At 32.2% G+C, this 13,221-nt stretch overlaps 2 long non-coding RNA genes across 6 annotated transcripts; both read right to left on the reverse strand.

Annotated features, from left to right (window-relative positions):
* Positions 1-3,940: 3,940 nt before the first annotated feature.
* On the reverse strand, positions 3,941-4,328 carry LOC139871764 (uncharacterized). Its single transcript, XR_011766760.1, has 2 exons — positions 4,199-4,328; positions 3,941-4,109 (listed from the first exon to the last, which is right to left on the reverse strand). It is a non-coding gene; the product is annotated as an uncharacterized lncRNA (long non-coding RNA).
* A 489-nt stretch (positions 4,329-4,817) lies between these two features.
* LOC139871763 (uncharacterized) lies at positions 4,818-12,969 on the reverse strand. Of its 5 annotated transcripts, XR_011766758.1 has the most exons (8): positions 12,686-12,969; positions 11,980-12,105; positions 11,306-11,578; positions 10,032-10,185; positions 9,804-9,886; positions 9,498-9,632; positions 5,412-5,463; positions 4,818-4,896 (listed from the first exon to the last, which is right to left on the reverse strand). It is a non-coding gene; the product is annotated as an uncharacterized lncRNA (long non-coding RNA). The 5 variants fall into 5 exon arrangements; XR_011766757.1 differs by lacking the exons at positions 4,818-4,896; positions 5,412-5,463 and having other exon boundaries at positions 8,792-9,632; positions 11,306-11,383; positions 11,450-11,578; XR_011766759.1 differs by lacking the exons at positions 4,818-4,896; positions 5,412-5,463 and having other exon boundaries at positions 8,792-9,632; positions 12,004-12,105.
* Positions 12,970-13,221: the final 252 nt, after the last annotated feature.

Below are 13,221 nucleotides of genomic sequence, written 5' to 3' on the forward strand. Positions count from 1 at the left end.
TATATATATATATATATATATATATATATATATATATATATATATATATATATATATATATATATATATATGTATCTGTTTCTGTCACAACCGTTAACCACGAACACTAAGGCAAGAATCACCACCTTTGATCATTATATAACCCTCTTAAATTCGGCCACAGCTCGTTACACTTCTATTAATTTGTGATCACCGTAAGAAACAATAGGAAGAAAGATAAGAAATGTGATAAGTTTAAAGTTGGTAACTTGCTTATAATATATATTTATACAGCGTTTCTTTTTCTTTTTAAATAAACAAGTGGGTCAAGATGTGAAGTTATTGCAGACCAAAAGTGGGATATTCAAAAGAGGACGTGTTTTTTTTTTCTAGTTTATGAGTTACCAACCTCCACTTCTAACTTATTCTTTGGTTGCCATTCAAATAACAAGGAATCCAAGAAAAACTTATTTGTATTTTGCTTAGCAAATGGGGTCGTGAGGATTAATGAATCAAAAAGGTGGTCTAATAATTTAAGTGTGTGGGTCAATTTATACATAACTTGGCCGACAGATTTGAATTAGGGGGTAGGTCGTTTTTTTTTACTTGATAAAGTTAATCAATGATGGTGATGTGCTACGATGATGAGGTGACCCGCGGGTTTAAGTGATGAAGGAATTTCGATGATGAAGAATGATATAGATGATGAACGCGAAGGAATGGTGATGATTATGGTGATGCACGATTAAGAAAAAGAAGATGAAATATAATTAGAGCATACGTTTTTTTTTCTCTCATATATGCTTCTGCCATTCGAAATCCTGGTTACCAGACCACAAGCCACGAATCTCCAGTTGCGCCGATGGTGTTATTGGGCTGCTATTTAATTAATAAGCTTCGGGTAATAATTGAGCTGCTGTGATTGGATTTTTGGTTGGGCCGAAATAAAACAGAAACGGGTTATATTTGTTACCATTGGGGATATAACAGAAAAATGTGACAGAGTAGCTGGTAAGGTGTGTTGTTGAGAAGCGGGAGGTCGCGGGTTCGAGACCCGGCGTGGGCAGTTTCTTTGAATTTTTCTTTGGGAGGTAGTTTCTTATTATTATTATTTATTATTATTATTATTATTATTATTATTATTATTATTATTATTATTATTATTATTATTATTATTATTATTATTATTATTATTATTATTATTAACAAAAAGTATTATTATTCAAATTATCACTAATAATAAGATTGTTATAACTATTATCGTTATTATTAAGTATTAGGTATTATTATCAAAATTATTATTTTCATTACCATCACTATTAAATTATTCATGTTATTAAAAACTACTATTATTATCATTAATATGAGATTTATTATAAAAACAATCATTAATATTATCATTTATAGAATTATTAATACTATTATCATTATTATTAGTGCTATCATTATTATTATTATTGTTATCACCTAAAATATTATCTTAGTATTATTAAAATACTACTTAAACAACCAAATGATATTTATATATAAATATATATTCAATACATATAACATAACAGAAATTAATATTTTTATATATATAACAAAATGAATAAATGAAACATATATACATATTCAACATAAAAATAATATAACTAATAAAGTTATATATATAAATAAATTTGTTCGATTACGATTATGTATATTAATAAATATACAAATGATATAGGTTCGTGAATCCGAGGCCAACCCTGCATTGTTCAATTTAGTCATATGTATTTTTACTACAAAATACAGTATGGTGAGTTTCATTTGCCTTTTTACCCTTTATATTTTTGGGCTGAGAATACATGCGCAATTTTTATAAATGATTTACAAAATAGACACAAGTACGTGAAACTACATTCTATGGTTGAATTATCGAAATCGAATATGCCCTTTTTTTATTATGTCTGGTAATCTAAGAATTAGGGAACAGACACCCTAATTGACGTGAATCCTAAAGATAGATCTATCGGGCCCAACAAGCCCCATCCCAAGTACCGGATGCTTTAGTACTTCGAAATTTATATCATGTCCGAAGGAGGATCCCTGAATGATGAAGATATTCTTATATGCATATTGTGAATGTCGGTTACCAGGTGTTCAATCCATATGAATGATATTTTTGTCTCTATGCATGGGACGTATGTTTATGAGAAATGGAAATATGAAATCTTGTGGTCTATTAAAATGATGAAATGATTATTTATTTAAACTAACGAACTCACCAACCTTTTTGGTTGACACTTCAAAGCATGTTTATTCTCAGGTACGAAAGAAATCTTCCGCTGTGCATTTGCTCATTCTAGAAATATTACTTGGAGTCATTCATGGCATATTTTAAAAGACGTTGCATTCGAGTCGTTGAGTTCATTAAGATTATTATTTAGTCAATTATAAGTTGGATATATTATGAAATGGTATGCATGCCTGTCAACTTTTGATGTAATGAAAGTTTGTTTTTTTAAAACGAATGCAATGTTTGTAAAATGTATCATATAGAGGTCAAGTACCTCGCGATGTAATCAACTATTGTGAATCGTTTATAATCGATATGGACTTCGTTCAGATGGATTAGGACGGGTCCTTTCAGTTGGTATCAGAGCGGTAGTCTTAGCGAACCAGGTCTTGCATTAGTATGTCTAACTGATAGTCGTTAGGATGCATTAGTGAGTCTGGACTTCGACCGTGTCTGCATGTCAAAAGTTTTGCTTATCATTTCTAGTCGGAAATCATCTGCTTATCATCCTTAGAAAATTACCTGCTTATCATTCTTAGTCTAGACATGTCTTACTGCCTCTATTGCATAGACAGTGTATAGATAAATTCATATCTTAGCGTATCTGTTATTGTTACCTTTGCCTGACAGATTCCGTAGATTCCTCCGTAACTTATGGGATTTTAGTATTATATATGCATATGTAAACTATGTATTGCAGGGTACTAATCTACATCCTATCACTACAACAAAAGTGTAAATATAGGACACCCAAATTGGTCATATAATGTCACTTTATAGGACCTTTTGGCCTGATAGGACCAACAGGACATGTGTACCAACTAAGGCGGTCGTATAAAGTATAGATGCCAAAAAGTGTCCTAAAAGGCAATAAGATTATGAAACCAATTATCGGGTCCTATAATATATATAACGACCACACAGAAAAGTCCTTACAAGTATATATCGAGTGACTTCTATTTAGATTGGGACATACAAAAGGGTCCCAAAAGTAAACAAAAATTATATTAGTACCAACAAAAGGGTCCTATTTAAGTTTTATATTTCTTAAGGACTAACAAAATTGGTCCCATTATTATGTTAGTACCCAAATAAGAGTCCTATTATAAAAAAAAAAAAAAAAAATACTACATTAGTACCAATAAAAAGGTCCTAATGTATCTATATTCTTATTTACTACCAAGAAAAAAAGTCCCAATATACACAAATGTTACTTTAGTACCACATAATAGGGTCCTAATATAATGATTTTTAAGGTTAGTACCACTTAAAAAAGTACTAATATATATTTCTTAAACCTTAAAACCACAAAATTGGTTCTAATATATAATAAGATGTTAGTTTAGTACCAAATACAGAGTCCTAATATAATGTTTTCAAGGTTGGTACCATTAAAAAAAATCCTAATACAATTGTATTTTTAGACAATATAGGGTCATATCAATTAATAGTATTAAAACCACAAAATGAGTCCTTTCAAGTCATAGTAATTCCGAATAGGTTTCTATATTCGGATCCGGTTCGGATATTCAGGTCCGATTCGAGTTCTTTTTCGATTTAGGTATTTTGATCGGTTTGATTATTTGGGCTCAGATCGGATTATTGGATCCATATATTCGGGCCTGGATTCATTTTAATTCAAATTTTCGACATCCAATTAATAATTTCCATTAAAAATAATTAAAAAATAAAACATAATCATATTTTAATAAATTGTACTCATAAATTGAAAAACACCAAACATTAAAAATTCATAGATAATCCAACATATCAATACTAAAATAACATTCGACAAAGAATATAAAAATAATGAAAAGCAACGAAGAACGTCTTCGATCAACACGTATCTTTATTATTCAAAGGGTACAACCTGCAAATAAAAAATTCATATATTTATAAGCATAAAAGTGCGTGTTATAAATAAAAATTAATATTATCACAAATTTATGATAGACATACCGATATGAACGTAGAAGGCCACGCGATAGTTACGCCTGTAGCGTCTTCAACTTTCTTAATCGGATCAAATGGCCTAACCACATCAACACCTTTTTTAAGGACATGTTAAACCCTTGAACTTCAGCCTGACCCAAGATTTGATCCCAAAGCATAAATCAACAAAAATAGGGTTAATGAATTAAAAGCAAAAAATACTATATAGAAGATACACATGATTTAAAGAAGTTCAAAACTTCAATTGGCAGCAGATATCATTGATAGGTAGTTCAATTTCATAATATAACATGTCAAAACAAGTGGATTGAATATGTTGACCAGTCTCTCTTTGTTTCTTATTTAAACTGTTACTAGTATTTGGTGTGTCAAATACAATACATCTATTTAAATATTAACAATTTTTAATATAATGATATAGAAGGTTCGAGGGACAGAAAGACACTCTACGATAATTTTGATCAGTGCACTCTAGTATTTGACCTCATCTTTTGAGCTAATTCTCTTTTACTCGTTTAAACTGTTATCATAAAATGAATTGAACTCAATATGACAATATTTAAGGTTCAGAAAATATACCATCAACGGTCCAACCACAGCTATAAGGAGCATTCGTAAGCATAGAAGTCGGTAATGCAGAAGCAGTGGCTATGTGTAGTGAAAACAATGATCCCACAGTAATCGAACTTATCACAACAGGTGACCTATTTCAAACAATTTTCAAATCAGAAGAAAATGGAAATTATAAAGCATACCAAATTACCAACAAATGAAGAACAGGCAATATCATCTTATATTAAATGAAAAAATTAAGATTTTAAGGTATAAGCTAACTGTAAATAAATTGTCCAATATACAGATTACATAGTTTAATAGCTAGTTAGTTGAACCATAAAAGAAAAATACATATACAAATTCCCAATGCATCAATATACAAGAATGCTACCTCCAACCATATGAATACTATTCAAAAGCCTACCATGACATCTCTGAGATAATCAATGCAATGGTTTTCGAATTTAGATATGGACTCATATTCTAGTTACTTAGAGTATCCAAATACCATATCTACATATACAAATTTTTTAACAGTAATAATAACTCCTATTTTTCAAGTATGACTGTTAAATTCAAAGAGGTGAGAATCAGAATCAGCTATGGTACACGAATTGAGTACGTTACCACATCTAAAAAATTAACATAAGAGTGAAACGATTACCCAAACTTGAACTCGGAAAGTCGTCTGATATTGAGCTTGAATTCATCTAAGCCTGTAGCAACGACAAAAATCCAATCAACAAGTTTAGAATATAGATTTAAATAAACCCTTGAGCATAATATCATATCAACACATAAAGAAACACTAAAGCCATAGTCTCAGACCACTGATACACGATATGTGGAGTAGTTTATCGAAATATGCTTAAAGTTATTCAAAGTTGCAGCCGATGATCGAGCACCACCGCCAACTCTTTCCATTAAAATTTTCCACTCAAAACCCTAATAAAATAAGATAGTTACAATAATTTAAAAGGAAATTAAAAGGATCTAACACCTAATATTCAGATCTGAATAGCTAAATCATTGTACATATGCCCTAACACGTAACTACACACAATCAAACACACAATATACGAAAAACGTTAGTGTTAAGTAATGAACGAGATATGTAATATAAGTTAATAAAATTACTCAGGTACGTATTATTAATAATATTGATCGGAGGTTGAAACTAAACGAGTATGAATCTTGAGAAAAGAGAAAGAGTGTAAATTGATTCAAATTTGAGGATGAAAATTTGGAGACTAAAAGGCGGGTTAGGTTGAAATTGGGGAATAATTTGGGGATGAATATTTTGGAGAAAAAGGCAGGACATTTTCTTATAGAGTTAAAAAAAACTTTTTTTTTGTATTTTTTAAATTTTATGTCAATTGTTTCAATTTATATAAAACGATTTAGGACCTCGGGTTATATATATATATATATATATATATATATATATATATATATATATATATATATATATATATATATATATATATATATATATAGGGTGAGGATTCATGGAGAACTAAAGGTAGTAAAGAACCCATAGAACTCGTGCAGATTGAATCAATCTAGTGCAGATTGACATTTTTTTTATTTTTTTTTTTTAGAATGACTTAGATTGACTTTTTTTTGTGCAGATTAAGTTAATCTGCGTGCAGATTGACGTTTTTTTTTTTGCAGTATTTTTTTTGCAGATAGACTTTTTTTCTATGCAGATTGATTTTTTTTTGTGCAGATTGAGTCAATTTGCGTTTTTTTTTTTTGCATTTTTTTTGGGCAGATTGATTTTTTTTAGATTGACTTTTTTTGCAGTTTTTTTTTTTTTTTGCAGATTGACTTTTTTTCTATGCAGATTGACTGTTTTTTTTTTCAGTTTTTTGTGTGCAGATTTACTTTTTTGTTTTTTCATAGATTGAAGCTCAATCTCCATATAGATTAAAGTAAAATCCATAAGTTCTATGGGTTCTCTACATACTCTAATTCTCTAGGGATCCTTTCACTATATATATATATATATATATATATATATATATATATATATATATATATATATATATATATATATATATATATATGAGCAGATCAATGGGAAAGTAACCAATCGGGAGGAAGCATGGGGAATAAAAATTTTTTTTTTTTCGTTTTTTTGGAATTTTTTTTCAGGCATCAAGATCACACGAAAATATGAACATTTAGAAAAGACACTTCGTGATGAATGTTATTATTTAGGCGAAAAAACGATCGACAAAAATAACATTTAAGATAATATTGTTCGTGAAGAATGTTAACGTTTTTTTTTTCTTCATGTTTTGTGAAGTAAAATTTAGCCCGATTTAAAGTTTAGGGTTTGATGTTTTGAGTTTATTCCATAAACCCAAAAACCAAACCCTAAATCGTTAGTGTTAAAAACGCAATCTAATTAAACCTAAATCTAAACCCTAAATTTATAAACCCTAATATCTAAAACCTCAACATACGTTCGAAAAACATGATAATTGTTATATATTAGTTCTTCGAGCGTTTTTCCGCCAAAATAAAACATTTATCACAAAGTGTCTTTATTAAATGTTCATATTTTGGGGGGAAGTGGTGGCTCTTTTGTGTTAAATGGGTCAAGGTGTACTTCAAGTACATGGTTTTGGGTATAAGTTGGTGACCATGGGTCCTAAACCACTAGCCATAAGTGGTTATGAGTGTTTGGGTCTAAATTGACCTAGTCAAGGAAAGTCAAGTGCAAAGGGGTTGAAATTGCACTACTGGTTATGGGTCAAGAAGTGCTTCAAGCACTTGACCTTTAGTTACATTTTGGTGAGTTTAGGTTATAATCACTAATCACTAGTAAATAGAGGTGTTGAGGTCATGTTTGGCCTAGTTGCGTGATTAAAGTGCAATTTGGGTCAAAATTGCACTTGTGTGTTTTGGGTCAAGCTATTGGTTTTTATAGTTTGGTGTTGTGATTTGAATGCTAGGTAAATCGCTTTCGGATTGATTGTGAAGCACTAGCTCGTGTTAGACTCATCAAGTTAATCAAGGTGAGTGGAGCATTTATATGTGCATGTATATAAGTTGTTTGCTTGCGGGTGTTGTGGCGAGTGATATCCGGGCGTGAGGGTTCACCACTCGCTGTAAAGTGGTAAGTGTTATCCACAAGGATTCACTTTTTGTTGGCCACGTTTGCGATTGTGATATGTGATGAGTGTTATTCGTAAGAATTCACTCTTTGTCGGTCACTTATGGGAATGTGGTAAGTTTCAGTGTTATTCGTAAGAATTCACTCTTTGTCGGTCACTTATGGGAATGTGGTAAGTTTCAAACTTACCACATTCCCATAAGTGACCGACAAAGAGTGAATTCTTACGAATAACACTCATCACATATCACAATCGCAAACGTGGCCAACAAAAAGTGAATCCTTGTGGATAACACTTACCACTTTACAGCGAGTGGTGAACCCTCACGCCCGGATATCACTCGCCACAACACCCGCAAGCAAACAACTTATATACATGCACATATAAATGCTCCACTCACCTTGATTAACTTGATGAGTCTAACACGAGCTAGTGCTTCACAATCAATCCGAAAGCGATTTACCTAGCATTCAAATCACAACACCAAACTATAAAAACCAATAGCTTGACCCAAAACACACAAGTGCAATTTTGACCCAAATTGCACTTTAATCACGCAACTAGGCCAAACATGACCTCAACACCTCTATTTACTAGTGATTAGTGATTATAACCTAAACTCACCAAAATGTAACTAAAGGTCAAGTGCTTGAAGCACTTCTTGACCCATAACCAGTAGTGCAATTTCAACCCCTTTGCACTTGACTTTCCTTGACTAGGTCAATTTAGACCCAAACACTCATAACCACTTATGGCTAGTGGTTTAGGACCCATGGTCACCAACTTATACCCAAAACCATGTACTTGAAGTACACCTTGACCCATTTAAAATGTATAATTTTTTTATTTTAATGGTGAATATATCAATTCTCCACCACCCCCCACCCCACCCCTCCAAAAAAAAAAAAAAAGAGCCTCATCAGATCTTGGTTTACAGGCTTCTATCCTCGGCGATGGGCGACTCACCACCCAGTTGGTGGTAGCCGTCCTTTGTCTCATGTAGTAGTGGGATGTTTCTACTGTTATGTGCTGGGTTTTGTGGTGGTTATCCGATTTTGACTCCGTTGGCGGGTGGCGGTTTACGAACCAGTTACCTTGATAGAATCAGTAGACAACAAAGAACACGATTCTAAGATCAATTTGAGCCCAAGAACAAGTTTTGATGATTAGGGTTTGGTGAGATGGAGATGAACGTACGGGAGTAATATTTGGGGAAGAATCTAGAAAAATGAAGATAATTCTCCCCACCTACACACTTAAGGGTTAAAAACCCATACATCACAACACACGGGTATTTATCAGTTATCTGAATTCTTTCGCATCTCATTTGGTGACCCAAACGAAGTCCAAATTAAATAAACAAACCTGTTCTGTGACCCTTGTCACAAACTGGTCCTAACCACATCATTATTTTATTATAAATATAATATAAAAATAAAAGCATATAATAAAACCACACAACCTGAGGGCAAAATAGTAATCTAACAGCTAGGCCCGCTTCGAGGGTGTTACACAACATTATCTGCTTTGTACAACACATTAATGCACCTTAACGACAACTTGTTAAAAAATCGTTAATAATATTTTTAATTATTAGTTAATAATAAAATGTAAAGTGTGCATACCATCCAACCCATGCTAGAAACAACAGTAGGTTCAGCAACTCCTAATATTTAAAGAGGCTTGCCCACCGAAAATCGCATGTATAATTCAACAAATCGCAGTAGAAGTTAGCGTTTCAACCGAACTTAAAGTTCCATCTACCCTCCAACAAACAAATAATAATAATAATTAAAATCTAGATAACCACAAATTTGAATCCGAATCCAAACCAAACCACACGATGGAAGATCATATCAAATAAAGTAAGAAACTTTTTTAAAATACATATTAAATGTAAATGAAAAAGATAATGATAGAGTTGTTACTACCTGTATCCCTATTCAGCTGCTCACCAAATGCAATTACTGGCAGAGCAGAAGCAAAGAAGATATATGTTGTTGGAGCCAACATCCTTAAAAATTATAAAATTAAAAAGAAATATTAGCACAAGATCTGAAATAAACACTCAAATTAGTATACTATACACTTGTGCACAATGTAACTTAATATAAGTAAGTACCTAGCTCCAGAACATATGACATAACAAAGAAACTCACCTTAATGAAGAGAAGATCGCTAAATCGCCGTTCTTCATCATCATTGTTGGACCGTTCCATTATCAAACCCCAGAATTATTTATATGGTGCCCCCAAAAAGCTTTACTGTCTTGACAAAATCTTCACATCTCTACCTTGTAGCTACATCACAACTCTTGAAAGAAACACGCAAAACAGAAATTAAAATTTCTGATTATTTGAAGACTACAAATAACAAATTCTCGTGTGCCAACAGATTAAGTGAACAAATTCTCGTGTGCCAACAGATTAAGTGATCACTTAAATCATACGTAAACAACTAACAAATTGAACCCTACGCTCAATGCCCAATTATAAGTAGGGTTCAAAATCTGACCACTTTAATACACATGTAACAGGTCAGTCACCCATACTAAGAACCATGAAAAGTGTGTGCACTCCATTTGCTTTACCCGGTCAGGGGCACCCTTACTGACTCGGTGCATTTCATTTCACCATCAATATACATCAATGCAAAATAGTACCTTGTATTTGGAATATGATAAATCGAAGCATAATATATCGTTGAATATACTGTAAATGATAATAGCAATACCGAAATGTGTATCAAATTTATATCTGAAAAAAACAAAAATTATAGTTACTAAATACGAACGAAAAAGTTTTAAAAAAAAAGTTTTTTTTATACACATAAATCAGTCGCTTCAGAACAGTTTTCGGGTCCCACACACGTAAACTTAATATGTTAGATCGTGATCATTGAAAAGTAGACTCTTCCACCTTTTTACAGACAACTTATTTGTCAAAAACGGAATTATGGTTTAAAAGTTATGATGTATCGAAAACATCCCGACTAATGAATTTTTATAATTTATTATTGTTGTTGCTGTACAACAGCAACTCAGCAGAAGTCTCCTCTGTTTTGACGTCCGTTTAAAACGTATCTACACTCGACAATACCAAACATATCATACACCGTTTTAAAACTTGTTGCGAATACTTTACGTTCAATCATTAGTTTTTATCCAAACTTATCAAAATAGGTCCGATAGTCATTATTTTAAGACTTTTACCCAAAATGAAACCAAAATTAGTTAACGACCCAAACTCCTATCCATTGTACCCGAGTGACCCAAAATTATTTCAAGGCTCTAAAATGACATTCTAAACTTGTTAGAAACTTCAAAATATCAAGAAATAATAGAAACGGGTCAAAATGGAAGCTTTTAACCCAAATGGGTCATAATTTACACTGTAACCAAATTGATATAAAGTTAAAAATATGTGAGACTAACCGATTGCGGTGGCGTCTGTAGCTACAGATGCAACATGAAGGAGGTATGTATTGATTTGCTGAAATGCATCAACCCTAACTGCAAAAGGGTTAACTGATAACGTAGTACTATTCAAAATTTATAAAATTCAAGAAAATCACATACCAACATCGACGGTTATAAAGCTTCAGACTTGATATTGTCTTACAAAAGGAGCAACTAACTTCCCACTTTCTTCAGAAAAATCGTCAAACGGGTATAGAAATAGACCCTTTTGCGCAGTCGAACGAAAACCTGAAATAGAAGATCAACATAATTGAAGGTTTATACATTTAATCAAAGAGTTGGTATGCCAAAAAATTTAATCAGTCAGGTAATAGATCATTATTCCTCAAACATACCCTTTTAAAAATCAAAGTAAAACAACAAATGCTCAAATTAATAGTATGAAACCTCACAAATCAGTTTATAATTGTTGGTTTAAAACCATTATGGAAATGACATATTAGCAACTTGACCGGGGTGTTTTTTATTGATTCAATTTCCATATGAACCTGTTTTTGCCCCGTTAACGAACCATGTTAACCAACATGCTTAAACCACCCAGCTTACCACCCGTAAATAAAGATAGACTGATATTTCTGGACCTGATATTGAGTTGCTACAATGAGGAAATATGAGAAAAGTAACTTCACCTAATAGATATGGCTTGGTGGTACCTCAAAATGAATCTTTCAGAGGGGTGTAACTATCATGCTTGAGATTTGTCCGTATACACTTCGTCCATATACGTTTACAACATTTCCCGCATCTTTAGAGACCTGTTTATTTATATATGAGTATAGCACGAGTCATTATAAAGTATGAAAAACGATTGAGTTTAGGAATACAAAAAATAGTGTAGAGGACTGAAACAAATAAGCTCAGTGTATTACTCCGTAGTACAATAGTCACACAAAGGAATGTGAAAAGTATAACCAAACTATGCTGTTGACATGGGAATTGCATATAGAATTTTCAGAAGAAGATTCATGTAACATATAAATAATCCAATCAGCCAATATGTTAAGCAACACAGACATCTTGAAACAACGGCAAGCTAACAGTCCCGGAGAGTCGATTCTGCCACTTTTACCAAGATGAAATCATATATCCAATGTTATCGTAATATATTAATAATCTAAGTTTAATGTTCACATATAAAGTCAGTGAAATCAAACAAAATACTAAGCATCACTATTCAGTAATTCAACCAGACCAAAATTAATAATATTCCAATTAAATAACAATTTACATGAAACTGATCAATAAAAATATATCAATTATAAAAACCATTCGATTTGATCCAACTATCAGATGATTGTAAAGAAGCAGAAAACGAAATAATCGTCTCAAACAAACCTGGAATCGGTTAATCGTGAACAAAAAACCATCTTTTCCCTAAACGAAAAATCCTAATTACAGAACACGAACGGTTAAGGTAAACTGCTGTGTATTCTCTTCCCAATCGATTCGAAACCCTAATTAAGGATTTGTCGTTGATATATTAAATTTGTACGGTATTGTGGAGAAAAACATGAAGGATTCATTGGTGGTAGTTGCGTCGCCTAACACGACGGGAAGAACACACAATCGATGGTGAAAAGATCTGGTGATTTTCTTTTGAAGATAGAGAGACAGACAGAAAGATCAGATGTTACGATGAGCGACCCCTAATAACGTAGACAATCAATTAATAAATTAGTGGACACGTGGCGTTAGAAGATAATTAGGGATAATTAAGCAAGATTAATTAGAAAATTAGAAAAATTTGAGCGACATTGAGAGATGGACACGTCAGATTTATGTTACCGGTTTAGTAAGATAGATTGTATATCCTCTAAAAATAAGCGGGCTTATTCCCTCCGCGTTTACGTTCTAACTTTTTCAGTTTCCCT

This window comes from Rutidosis leptorrhynchoides, chromosome 10, assembly GCF_046630445.1.
Source record: "Rutidosis leptorrhynchoides isolate AG116_Rl617_1_P2 chromosome 10, CSIRO_AGI_Rlap_v1, whole genome shotgun sequence".
Taxonomy (NCBI): Eukaryota; Viridiplantae; Streptophyta; class Magnoliopsida; order Asterales; family Asteraceae; genus Rutidosis; species Rutidosis leptorrhynchoides.